General features: G+C 37.2%; 1 pseudogene; it reads right to left on the bottom strand.

Moving 5' to 3' along the window:
* Positions 1–12,806: 12,806 nt before the first annotated feature.
* Positions 12,807–14,483, bottom strand: LOC129250415 (uncharacterized; annotated as a pseudogene).
* Positions 14,484–14,974: the final 491 nt, after the last annotated feature.

Genomic DNA, 14,974 nt, shown 5'->3' on the forward strand with positions numbered 1-14,974 from the left:
GGTGTCAATATTTGCCTCAAGTTCTTTAAGGAAGTCGTATCCAATTATACCATCGAACGTACTTAAATTAGGTAGTAAGTAAAACGTTGAGGTGTGGCCAAATACATTCATTAAGCACTTTTGGTTTATAAGATTCGTACCATTGATAGATTTTAACTTAAAGGGCATATCAATAGTTTTGATGCCTTGGAGAAACGGAAAAGGTTTAATATAGTTCTTGGAAGTGCCGGTGTCAATTAGAATGCGTAGCTCCTGACCGCTTTTGGAAGTTTTAGTTATAAACGGTAGGAGCGATTCTAGTTTAAAAAATTAATTTCTTCGAAATGTTCGGTATCGATTTCATTGTGACTGTAGTTATAAGCTTCACTATCAGCGTTATAGCTTTCAGTGAAATTTCCATAACTATCGCCATGAAGATAATCATCACTACACTGTTCGCTTTCACTGAAAATCTCTTTTTCGGGCATAAAGTTAATTTTTTGCACTTTATTAAAAGGTGTCTGATTTGAGGAAGATTGTTCGCGTGATCGCTTGAATACCATAGGCTGGGTAATAAGAGGGGCCTGCGGCGATGAATTACTATCTAGTGGATGTGGTTGAAATCTTAGCTTATTTAGGTGGCCGTGGGGGTTGTATTGCATTTGTGGAGAGGGACGTCTGTGGTAATTGGAGGTATTGTGATCGATTTCCATTGGTGTTGGTCTACTGTTGATATTTTCAAAATTGTGTGTGCTATGCTGATTTTGCCGAAGAAACGGGTTAAGCTGGGGTATTGTCGAGTTACCTACAGCGAAAGCTCGAGCAAAGTTGTGTCGCATGCGACTCGTTTCGAGCTCCTGAGCTACTGCAAGTGCTGAGGGAAGATCATTTGGTCTCGCCGAAAATAAGATGTCGCATATTGGACGGCGTAGCCCAGATATAAAAACTCGCAATGCATTTTCTTTGGCGCGTTCGTTAAGAGCATCAATAGTCTCTCTATTACCATTGTTTGACATTATTTGTTTGTTAATTATGAGGGTTAGTTGTTTGCCAATTTTGTCATAATAATCAGAGATTGACAAATTGTCTTGTCTCTAAACGCTTAGTTCATTTTCTAAGACATATAGTGGCCTTTTATCGGAATAAGAATGGTCCAGCCTTGCAATAATTGCTTCAAAATTAAGAACCGTGTTAAATATATTAATAAAAGGGTGGAGTCTGTAATTCTATTTCGAAAAATGCCCATGGCAATATAGTACTTTTCCGAACCTGGTTTGTAGTATTCCATTGCAAATTTCGCAGCGGTGCGCCAAGCTGGATATGATTGAGAAGTGCATTTAAATTCTGGGAGAGACTTAATTAAGTCCAAGCTGGCATTGTTATCTATTACTAAAGGATCAATAGATACTGGCTTATAAACCTGAACAGTCGGAGGAGCTAATCGTTTTATTGCTTCTGTTATCTCCCTAAGCTGCTCAGAAAATGCCTGGGTAGTACGTTCGGTAGACGTGTTCACTATTTCCAGCACTTGTTCCCTACTGACGCTCATATTGATGTTGATGAGATAGATTTTGAATAAGAACTTTAAACCGTAAACAGTTTTGGGTATAAAATTTAGATTTACGCACTTATTTTAGGGATTTATTATTTTTTCACTTAAAGCACACGTGTCTACTAAGCGACAGTAAGCTTTAAATTAGCACTTTTATGAAAAATAGCGGTCAAAATACCACTTTCAAATTCGATTACCAACATTTGTTTCAACTATATTAAATTATTATAGTTTTATTCGAATAGTTGGATGCAACTGAATTTTATTTTAATAAAATAAAAAAAGCATTTTGAATGTAACCTTGTGTTTCACTGCACTTCTACATTTCTCTTTCGAAAAGTAAGTTAACAACGAATATACCTACATTTAATTTTTCACAAACTTTATCACTATTTAGTATTTTTTAATATTCACTTCAAAATTTTCTCATTTAATGATTTTGAATTAATACTTACAGAAAAACTTTTACTTATAATAATCCAGAATATTAGGATATATTTTTATTTTTTTCCTTGGGATTAAGGGTCCTCCTCTAAGTCCTGGGGCTTTATGATCCGTTTGCAGGATTCCTTTAATGGCCCCACGTTGGGCGCCAATTGATACAAAACACTTTTTAGTATCGTATTACTTTTTTTATTCATCAAAAGTTCACAGCGATGTTACTCGCTCTATGACAAATCTTATAATGCCCTACTATCACTCGAGTGCGTTTTGGGAGACCTCTGATAGGTATGTATGTGCAAACGCATTCCGTTGCTTTTAGCGGGATAACAAGAAGCGTTATTTTTGTTGCTGGGGTAATGCAAAGGCATACCGAAGCTATTTTCTTTTTGTAATGCGGGACGCTTCGATCAGCAACTGAAGTTATTGTTGGCAAATTAACTGTGTCGATAAACGCGTGTTCGAAGGTGCCGCTAAGCGGGGACATAGGTATGTTGTTGCTGAATTCTTATTGTAATGCTATGATCATAACGGAAACGTACGATCAATACAAAATTAAGTTTGAGCACAAAATTGAGTGCCAAAGCAGAATTTGGACAACAGCTTTAATTCTGCGCCTCTGTTACTTTAACTTATATAAGCATGCACTATCTCTTCAAAAGTTTAATACATTTTTGTTGTGAGTTTTTAAGAGAGCTATATCTTCATACGCGACAAATGTGAATGACATATGCTCTTATTCTTTTTTCAAAGTGCAGTTAGATTGGTATGCCTAAAGCGCCATTTTAAAATCATTTGAGTTAAACAATTTCCTGTGATTAATGCAGAGGTTATAAGAGGTCAGAAAAAAAAGTTTCGGTAAAATTGAATATTTTCTGAACTAAAAAAATATAATAAAGCAATTAATAAAAATATTTAAAATTAATGAAATGGAAAACGAACTAAATGTAACAGGTAAGATTGAAAAAAACAAATAGCTTTGCTAAGTTGCTTAAATTTTTGCAATTAATAGGTTATGATGAAAGCAGTCACATGCCGTTTTTAGAGGGCAGTGGGGCTGATTTACTAACAAATGTTTCTAATACTCCACTATGCAGTGAGAATGAGGCAGATAAATGAAATTTACAGGAAAATCTCCGTTTTGACAGTGATGACTCAGTCCTAGATTCCGACTATGAGGACTCAACTTCTACTAATAATGGAAATAGTAGCAATTTAGATGATGATGAACTGCTCAACGAAGCCCCGACTACATCCCAAAGAGCTTATTCGAGGAAGCAAGCATGCACAAGACGGAACTTGGGAAAGGCATACGTTAATGTAAAGGGTGTTGTTGTGTCGGAAAGAAAATGGAGACCTCTTATTATTGATTGTCGCATGAAGTGCAAATCAAAGGTTCCGCTTGCATTTCAGAAAAGCATTTTTAATAAATATTGGTCGTTGGGTACGTACAATCAGAGAATTTTGTTCATTGGTTCCTTAATTGAAATCAACGACAAAAAAACTCAATATATGCAAAAACACCCTGAAAGGCCACGTGAGCGAAAGTTTCAGGCTGCTTATTATGTTGAGTTTGAAGGCCAAAGTGTGCAGGTATGCCAAAAATGCTTCCTGTAGTGTTTCGATGAGAGTGCCAGTTTCGTCAAAACTGTTTTGAAGAAGAAATTACACTATCCTAACAGTGACCTTGTTGATAAGCGTGGATCAGGTGGAGGAAAAAATATACTTACGAATGATAAAGTTCAACTTGTAAGGGACTACATAAACAGCTTTCCAAAATACGAAAGTCACTATACCAGGAGAGATACAAGTTGCCAATACTTACATGCGGTATTATCCCTGGCCCAAATGTATACTTTGTTTTGCGATAAATACAAAGCCAACGTAGTTAGTGTTTCCTCATACAGTGGTATTTTTAAAAGTAAGTTGCATCTTTAAGGCCTTTCTACACGATATGGTTTCTACATATGACTTGTCATTCTTTCTAAGCTCACGTATTGTCGTATGACTTCCAATGCTTTAAGTAGTTCAATTTATTTGCTTTTTTCTTACAATAAATAAATAATTCCAAAAAATGTTGCCAATAAATTAAGGAATAGCTTAATGTAGTTATGTGTCTGGCGAAAATAGAATCGTTTCTATTTTGTATCTGCAGTTTTCTAAATAGACATATACATATGACAAAACATATAGTGTAAGAAGGCTTTTACGCTTCTTATAATTATTTAATTAAAAAATGTTTTACAACCATGAATATAAAATTTAAGAAGCCAATGCTTGATACCTGTTCTACGTGCGAAAAATTTAGAGTTAAAATTGCTATTGCTTAACAGGAATCCGATGATATTCTACTACGTGATTTAGAAAAGGAACTCTTAGCCCATCAGAGTAAAGCAGATTTTGCATATGAGTCAAAAAGAAATGACAAAACTTGCGCTTCCGATGATCCCAAAGTTAAAGTGTATACTTTTGATTTGCAGCAGTGCTTGCCCACCCCCTACTTAAGAAACTCAATAAGTTTCTACAAAAGGCAGCTTTGGACCTATAATTTAACCGTACACGACTGTACAACTGGCACCCCACATTGCTTTATGTGGCATGAGGCACTTTCTGCCCGTGGCGGCAATCAAATTGCATCATGCTTATTCAAACATATAAACAATCTTCCACAAGTTAATCATGCAATCTTTTACAGTGATTCCTGTATGGGACAAAATAAGAATTCATTCGTGTGTGCAATGTTCACATTGGCTCTTGAAATTAACCCCACTTTAGAAATTAATGATCACAAATTTTTAGAACCTGGGCACACGCACATGGAATGCGATGTGGATCACGCTGTGATAGACACAAATACATCATCCACGTGACTGGTATTATACAATTTTATAAGAAGTGTACGTTCCAGAAATCCGTTCAACGTAATTGAAATGAACTTACAAGATTTTTTTTTATTTCCAGCTTTTCTTAAATAAAAAGAAAGCGAATGTGGAGAACCAATAATCTAGATGGGGAAAAATTCATTTGGAAAGATATTAGATGGCTAAGATTTACAAAGAGAAAGTTAGCAAAAATTCTTTATAAAACCACTTTAAACGAACATGCTCCTTTTAAAACATTGAACTTGTTAAAACGTGGTGTAAATTCAATAGCAATAAGCGACATATCAATGCTAACACAAGACATTAAGATTAGCTCAAAAAAGAAAAAGGATCTCCTTGATTTACTACTATTTGTAAATCCATGCTTCCATCCTTTTTATAAAAGTTTGTTAACAGATAACTCAACTAATGTACATCCAGATTTAGTAGAAGGTGAATCAGAAACCGAATAACTTCGACTGATATATTATACTTATACTTTCAAATAAATATTACTTATAAATATTACAAAAATAAGTTTTCGGAAAGTGTCATTTAGTTTAAAATAATGAATTTGTAAAATTCCTTTTTTTTTTAAATAAACTCGTATTAGTGAAATGGACTAACTCTTTATCTTGGTAAATTTATATATGCAATAGTTCCTTAACTCAATATGTGCCAGACAAACAGCAACCAATTCTTTTACAATAAAAGCCTTAGTCAACATAGTCATTCTTATATCATATGTTATGTTTGCAATAAACAGTTTTATTTCTTTTTATTAAATATCTCCTAAACAAAGGCAAGTTTCATTATAATTGTTAAACTGAGCATTGTGCTTGAAATGATCAATAATTATGTATTTACAGTTTTTAAAGCTTCTTTCTACATTTCTCAGAAACGCTTCTGAATATAAAAAGCCATTTATCTCGGAAGCAAAGTTAACGAGTTAGGCGATTATTGCTTATGACCACAGATATTTAGTTTCCTTTTCTAAATGCTTTTATTAACAAAGATTCACATAAGTTATCGTCAGTAATGTGATGTACCTATTATTCACTATTACGTGATCTATAGTATTATTTTAAAACATGGCGCTTATTCTGACTAAACTACAATATGTACAGATATGAAATATATATCAAAAGAAAGGTTTTGATGAGCATATTTCCGGAAAATTATAAAAATTAAAATTGGTTAATTTGTTCATGAAATATTTGCGTGTAAAGTTATCAAAATTTTCATATTGATAACAGCAATGTCTATGCAAAGCGGGATGACACACAAATATACGCATATATATGAGTACGTTTGCTTTGTTTAGCTATCTTTCTAATGAGCACAGCATTGTATATATTTGGATTCTCAATAATTTTTTTGTTTTTTCTCTTTACTAATAAATAAAGCGTTTTTCAATAGGTGCGATTCAACTTTTTTCCGATAGGGAGGGCGAACGACGCAATATTTTTTATTTTTCGCTTGTCATTTGTAAACTTCATTAGTATACATTTCATCATGGAACGTTACACACTTGAGCAACGCGTTAAAGTTATTCAGGCTTATTATGAAAACGGGCGTTCAAATCAAAATGCATATCGCGCACTTCATCTTCAGTGAGGACGCACATTTTCACCCCAGTGGATTCGTCAATAAGCAGAATTTCCGCATTCCAGATAATCCAAGATAGATTGCCGAAAAACCAATGTACCCACAAAGAGTGACTGTTTGGTGCGGTTTACATGCCGGCGGCGTAATTGGCCCATATTTTTTCGTTGACGAGAACGATCGCCACGTTACTGTGAATGGAAATCGATACCGCGACATGATAAACGATTATTTTTGGCCGCAATTGAATGGTATGGACTAAGACGACATGTGGTTTCAACAGGACGGGGCCACAAGCCACACAGCACACGCTACAATTGATTTGTTGAAGAGTAAGTTCGATGAGCGCATTATTTCCAGAAATGGACCGGTCGAATGGCCGCCGCGCTCGTGTGATTTGACGCCTCTAGACTATTTTCTTTATGTGAAGTCATTGGTCTACAATAACAAGCCGGCGACGATTTGTGAGCTCAGAGCCAATATTGAACGCGAAATTGCTGGAATTTCGGCCGATTTATGCAAAAGAGTGGTCGAAAATTGGGTTCAACGATTGGACTTCGTAAAACGTGCACGCGGTGGTCATGCAAAAGAAATCGAATTTCATACTTAAATGTATATGTTCAAACTCGATAATAAAATATAAATTAGTTAAAAAAGTCAAACCGTTTGTGTTTTATTCAAAAAAAAAGTTAAAGCGCTCTTACTGAAAAACGCTTTATGTATTCATGAACATAGTCCCAACGGGTGCTGCGAATTTTTTTTCAAAATTTTGTTGTGATGGGAATAATTGCTATGAATTGACAATTGACTTGAAATTTGTCAATTCACTTAAAACAACGGTAACAGTGCAAATTAGAAAGAGTTTTGGACAGACGCAAAATAGAATTTATTTTAAGAAAAAAGTACATCCATATTTAATTTTGAAATAAGCCTAGAGGACGACCAAGAAGAGTTCGTAGAAGAGTTCATACTTTAAGTGGAGGAATAGAGCAGGTAAGTAAGTGATAAATGTGTGAAACGTCACGTATTGGATATGATTGGTAGAAGCATCCACTTTTGTTTTCGTTCATATATGGTACAATTGAACTACAATATTATATATAAAATTTTGTGTGCGTTTGATCCTTTTTGCAAAACTCAAAATTTTAAATGGTTTAAAAAAAGGAAAAGAGAGAGACAAATTAGTTATTTATTTGATACTATTTCAAAGGTAAACTGTATTTGGGCTATTCTCAGACAAATTTTATAGTAATAGACGATGCCCAACGCCATCTAAAAGAACACTACTCGTATTACCCATCAAATTAATGAATTGTTTGACACAAATATACATTTTTAAGTGTTTTTTTTTTCTTTGTATTGTAACTTGTGCATCATATTTTGTTTTTTGGTAGGACTGTTATAAACTTACATGGCAAATTTCAGCGTGATATGTCACATAATAGTTTGTTTTCCGTACTACTGTAAACAAGTCAAGCTCGAGAGTGTTCTTCGAATTCTCTTTTATGACTTCAATTGTCTCAAAATGTTTTCCACGGAGCGGCAACTTGAGCTTGGGAAACAGGAAAAAGTCACATGGAGCCATGTCAGGCGAATACGGTGCTTGCGGAACGATATTAACATTATTTTTGTTCAAATAATCGCGAACAAGACGTGATGTGTGAGCTGGTGCATTATCGTGATGCAAGAACCATGACTTGTTGTCCCACAATTCCTTCCTTTTAAGACGAATGTTCTCGCGCAAACGCTTTAAAACGTCTAAATAATATTCAGCGTTAACCGATTTAGCGATTTGTGCGATTTTCAAGCATAATTTCCTTTACTTTTCCGATGTTTTCGTCGTTTATTGATGTTGCTGGACGACGTTCATGAGGCAAGTTTTCAACCGATGTACGGCCCTCTTTGAACGATTTGTACTACTGGAAAACACGTGCACGCGATAGAGCAGAGTCCCCATAGGTTGTCTGCAACATTTTTAAGGCGTCTGAAGCCGTTATTCCAACAAAATTTCAAACAAATTCTTTGTTCAACTTGAATGTACATCGTTAAATTCGAAGAACACACTCGAGCTTGACTTGTTTACAGTAGCACAGAAAACAAACTATGTGACATATCACGCTGAAATTTGCCATGTAAGCTTATAACAGTCCTACCAAAAAACAAAAAATTTGTTTTTGCCATATGTCATCCGCGGACCGCGAACTTTCGCGCCTTAGATTTTCTGCCAGCCATTTCCAGCTTGATCCGAGTACATTTATGGATCTCTTATTAACTTAAGGTTTTAATCTATTAGGAAGGGGAGTAAGGGATTGTTGGGAATAATTTTTTATTTTATCGTGCTGTTAAGTTCGTCTAAAGTCCTTTGGTATTCGCCTACGCATATCGCGTGTATAACTCTGTAAGCTCCGGATTGAAATTTTGTCCATCCTGTACTGAATATTGCCTGTGAGTTTGTATAATCTAGAATTCCAAATTCGGTGTTTCCGAATGGCAAGAGTAATGTCAAATTGATTTCAGTTCTTATGGTGCTTTTATGTACTGTTTGTCTTTTTTCTGTAATAACTACACTAGATTTGCCCTCAGGGGAACCTGTTATCCCAAGTGGTGGAAAGGGGAACACCAGAAATGGGGAAAGGAGAATAATTATCTCCCGCGAATCACACAGGTCGAAGACGTAAACTCCGCTAAAAAATTCCATCAACCCAGGGTGGGTTTTGCAGCCAAGGGATAAAATTAGGCTGTCCCTAACGGAGCCCTCCTGAAATCAGGCCGCCTTAATTGTAACGGTGGCTTTAGCCTTCTTGGTCACCGCACATGGCTACATTAGCAGCCATCCGGTAGTGCAGGTGACCGAAACTACCAGTATGAACAAGCAAAAACAAAACAATTCGGATAGCGCAAGCAAACGGACAGACAAGCGGACGGATAAACGGACTGACATAGAGGTAAAACGGGAGGACAAGGAGACAGACAAGCGGACGGACATAACGACAAAAAGGATGGACAAACGGACGGCCACAAATAGTTGATGGCAAAGTTGAGGGCCACAACATGCCATCAACTTTAAATCAACATCCGCTGCTTCCAAGGGGCGAAAGCGACAATTCTTTAAAAAGGGGCCGTCTAGGTATAAGCTTTACCAGAGGTCTCTATATTCTCGCAGAATACGCAAAAATGAGGCCGAAGGTAAAACTCATCCCAAAGAGGAGGCCGATAAGACAACGTGCCAAAAGTTGGTCGACGAGTACTTGGCGTTCCAGGCCACCCAGAAGGCAGAAGCCGTAAAACGCAATCGTTCGCAGGACGAAGGCGTTAACGTCGCGAAAAAGCACAGGATGGCTTCTTCAATGCCCAAACCAGACAAACGCGCGTTTAATGGAGTAGCACGGGATCCCCTGCGTTAGTGGACGAACTAACGAACCGCGACAAACGTTAAAAATATAATCTGAAATCGGGGCACAGCTGTTCACAATCCCACTGTTCCGATGGATGACTGGAGCATCATTAGAGCGAAGGCTCCACGAAAGAATGGTGAATCCTTCCTTTTCTAAATCTCAAAGGAGATTTTTGAGTCACTCGAAAAAGTGGACAACAAACTTCGGTTCAGCGTGAAGAAAGCGCATCTGAAGTTATTCCGTTCTGCAAATTGGGAGGACGAGGTTGACGACACTAATGAGCTGTTCATGTATCAAAAATGACGGCGCTCATGATGTCAAAACTACAACTAATACTATAAGCGGACCCACGGTAACCCCAGGGCATGCATTGTAGCAAAAACACATCTAAACATATTTTTAGTCCCATCCTATAGCTCATGGGATGTGACGGTCATCGAAATGGAGGCTGCTGACGGTGTCCACGATCAACCAACACGGCCTGACGAGGCTCGTACTTGACAACAAAAACTAGGATGTGACGCCAATGCAAGACATACTTTATGGGGGAATGATCGAGGTGAGTATTTATATGAATTTATCATTAACACTAGCTTAACAGTATGTAACAGGGGCAATACTCAGACTTTCATCTTTCCACGCGCGGAATGCATTAGAGGATAGGTGGAAGTATTAGATATAACATTACTCTCGGAAAATACTTTAGTGAGGGTAAACAATTTGTAGGGTCTACTGGATCCTCTATCACCTAGATCTTGAGGTAGATCCACCCTTATCATATCGCAATCCACTTGGAACAATTTGAAATCGGTTCAAAAATATAGTAGGGAACAGGACAGCAAGAATTGCGATCCATCAAATTACTCTCACGAAAAACATTGAGAGTAGGGTCACAACATTGGAGAAGACATTCAGTATGGCCTACAAAACGTCGTGGCCAATAAATATAGCAAAAAATTCTATACTCCTTGGTAAGGGGCAATGAGTTCTCAAAATTAAGGGAAGAAGCCAGAAAATCTCAACTACTTAACAAGTAATTGGCAACTGTACAGAGAAAGTAGGAGACAATACAAGAAGGCAACCAGGGTTTCCAAGAAAGAGAGCTGCAGAGATTTCTGTTCCTCTATCGCATACACCAGAGACTCGGCGAGGTCTAGCCGTATTTTGTCCAAAGATCATTCAATATCTTCTTGGGACAAAAGACCAGATGGCACTTGTACTTCTACGGTAGAAAACCGTCTAGAACTTCTTTTAAATACTCATTTTCTTTCATTTTTGATAGTCACAAAAGAGAAGGTTGCATGGGCAATCAATTCATCAAAGCTAATATGGGTGACATACATATAACTAAGAAGGTCCAGAGAGGTACTCCACCAGGATGAGTACTGTCTCCACTTCCTTGGTTATGTGTGATTAGCGAAATGTTAATAAAACTTAATAGTAGTAAGGTAAAAGTACGTACACTGATGATGTGGTGCTAATGGCATTAGGACTGTGTCCAAACCCGATCAGCGGGATCATTCAAAGGGCGCTAGACGAGCTTAATTTTTAGGCCATAGGATGTGGCCTAAGTTTAAGCCCGCGTAAAACAGAACTTATGCTTTTTACCACCGGATACAAGTACCAACTTTTACCCTACCAAATATCAACGGACAAACTTTTTCACTTTCGCCCAGTGCAAAGTATTTAGGGGTAATTTTGGACTCCAAACTTAGCTGGAAATTAAACGTCGAAGAACGGGTAAGGAAATCTGAAATTGCTTTACATGCCTGTAAACATTTGCTAGGAAGAAGATGAGATCTGCAACCCAAGTATACATTGTTGTTGTATAAGGCGGTTATACGACCAATTTTATCGTATGGCTCGGTGGGTTGGTGGAAAGCTCTAGAAAGAGAATACAACATCAAATTACTTGTCAGAATACAAAGATCAGTCTGCGTAATAACAGTCGGTGCAATCAAACCATGTCCTAGGGAGGCTCTCAATGCACTGACACACGTTATTCTGGTAGATCTTCATATCAAGAAGATGGCAACAATGAGTGCATTTAGGTTGAATGAAGCGGGTCGCTGGAAGGAAAAAACTGGTAGCCATTCCAGTTTATTACGACGACAAACTCAGTATACCTCGAAGAGGACTGATAACATCATCCCGATGGTAATATTCAATAGGAATTTTGCCACTCTCTTTCCATCTCAAGAGGAATGGAATAAGGGATTCTCACTAAACAACTAAGACACTACAGTCTATACAGATGGCAGTAAAATGGATTTTGGTGTTGGAGCTTATATATATTATATAGACTTAAAATTAAAAAATCTTTGCGTCTTCCTAATGCTTGTAATGCCTTTCAGGCGGAAATACTGTCAATTTTGGAAGCATGTAGGTTATTAACACTAGCTTACAAATTTTCAGTTTCAAAAATGGTCCTCAACCAAAAAGCGTTTTTTAGACTAGTTTGAGGTCGCTGAGACCAAAAATGACTTTTATTTTTTTTTAAAGAACGGTTTCCGAGATATTCCCAAAAAACCTGTTTTTTGTGCAATAGTGCAGTTATTACCAGCAATCTCAAAAAGAGTGCGCGCCATTTCTTTGAAGTGCATAAATTTCGAAAGGCACACATACCTATAACCTACATGGCAATATATAATTCGTGTCAATGGAAGTCGTAGTTTTCACAAAACAGCTGTTGAAAGTAAACAAAAAGGCATTTTGACGTTTTTTAATAAATTATCAAAATTACCAAAATTTTTTTTTTTCCCAACATAAGATAAGTTTTCTGAAAGAAAATTTTGTCACCTACATTTTAAGCCTAAGTTTGTCTCAATCGACGAAAAATGGTAGAAGTTATGACCCATAATGTCCACACGAGTGATTTTCCAGCTTTTGACATGGCTATGTTTGAGGTCGAAAATACGCTTTTACTCTGAAACTTCTTCTTTCATGTTGCACGGAATCTTCACGAAGTTGCATTCAGCAGTAGTCCCTCATCATTCCTTGATCCCAAAAGCCCTCATAACGCTTTATAATCGTAGCAATATCTGGATGAAATCGCTCGCCTTGTTCATCACTTTCAGCCCCTAAATTCGGATGAAAAAAATCCAAATGACTGTGAAGTAGGTGCATTTTTAACGACATGCGAGCACCTGTTAACAAAAACAAAGTTTATTGTAAATTTTCCCATAATTTTCCAATCAATGTATATTATATGATAAATAATAGGTCTATGAATAAGTTCGTGCGGTTTTTTTTCGAAATTTGAATTTCGGATCATTCCCATGGCTTTTAAACGTTTGGAAATGGTTGATTGATCAACTCCCAAAGTTTTTGCAACCTCTTCTTGCGTTTGAGCCGGATCTTGATCGAGCAATTCCTCCAATTCGGTATCCATGAACTTTGGCGGCGCGGCCAAAATCACCACTTTTAAAGCGTGCAAACCACTTCTGGCACGTTCGCTCAGCTAGAGCATGCTCACCATAAACTTCCACCAAGATACGATGACTTTCGGCTGCTTTTTTCTTCATATTAAAGAATTCCCCGCAAAAACACATTATTTGGCACGAAATTCGACATTTTCAAGTGTGGTAAAAATATTGTTGTTTACGCTTCAAATAAAAAACTTATACTGACGTTTGTGCCTTACGACAGTAGCTCTCCAATGAATGTTTGGAAATGTGGATCGATGGAATAATAATCAAGTTACGCCATCTGTTGTAAAACCGCACGAACTTTGGAGTATGGCGGCCGCCGTAGCCGAATGGGTTGGTGCGTGGTTACCATTCGGAATTCACAGAGAGGTCGTTGGTTCGAATCTCGGTGAAAGCAAAATTAATAAAAACATTTTTCTAATAGCGGTCGCCCCTCGGCAGGCAGTGGCAAACCTCCGAGTGTATTTCTGCCATGAAAAAGCTCCTCATAAAAATATCTGCCGTTCGGAGTCGGCTTGAAACTGTAGGTCCCTCCATTTGTGGAACAACATCAAGACGCACACCACAAATAGGAGGAGGAGCTCGGCCAAACACCTAACAGAAGTGTACGCGCCAATTATTTATTTTTTTATTATGTACGTTTTAGAGTACTAACCAATAGTTTTAAAGTATTTCATCATTGTATGAATCAATTGACGGTCGTTGTTGCTCCTGTTGTTTCCCAAGAATCCATGAATCACTTCTTGGAAAGCTTTCCAAGCTTTAGCTTCGGAACTGTCAAGGCATTGTTGAAATTCTGTGTCCATAAACAATTTCTTTATCTGTGGACCGACGAATATACCCGCTTTGAGTTTCTCTGTTGATAATCTTGGGAACTTGGTTTTCAAGTATGTAAGGGCTGTGTTTTCCGGGTTTTTTGCCAAAGCTTTCACAAAATTCTTCATTAGCCCAAGTTTTATATGCAAAGGAGGGAAAATAACTTTTTTTTCTCAACAAGTGCTTCTTTGATAACGTTGTTTTTTCCCACGACATGCTCCACACGATTCGGCCAAACTTGTTGAGTGAAATGTTTGTCATCCGCTCTGCTATTCCAAAGACACAAAAAACAACTGTATTTGGTATAGCCACTCTGCAGACCAGTCAGTAGAGGGACAACTTTCAAGTCACAGCATATTTTCCAGTTATACGAACTGTAGTCAATTAATTGAAGTAGCTCTTTCATTGTCTTATAAGTTTCTTTGACATTCGTAGAATGAGCAACGGGGATTGATGCTTTCTTGTTGCCTTTGTTCAGTAAGACAACCTTAACACTATACTTGCTACCATCAATGAATAGACGCCACTCGTTTGGATCATGAGTTTCTCCAAGTGCCGCAAACAACTTATTAACATTATTGCAGCAGCAAAAATTTTCTGTTTTTGAGAAATACTGCTCGAAATTTTTATTGCGGTTTCTGTAATACGTTACGTTATAGTACGGGATCCGGCTGCAGATTTGGTGTAGTCATCGAGTACATGCTGAAATCCACATTTTTACCCACATTTATGATTAGGAGAATAAAAATTCACCAAGTTTTAATTAAATTATTGTTAATTGATTTTGCGGGAAAAATTTCATTAACCAAGTTTTGAGATAAAATATCGTTCGGTTTACTGCAATAGGTGTAAAGACTTAAAAAAACCGTAGTTGCCGTTGCGCGCTTGGCCGCACCT

This window comes from Anastrepha obliqua, chromosome 6 (genome assembly GCF_027943255.1).
Source record: "Anastrepha obliqua isolate idAnaObli1 chromosome 6, idAnaObli1_1.0, whole genome shotgun sequence".
Classification (NCBI taxonomy): Eukaryota; Metazoa; Arthropoda; class Insecta; order Diptera; family Tephritidae; genus Anastrepha; species Anastrepha obliqua.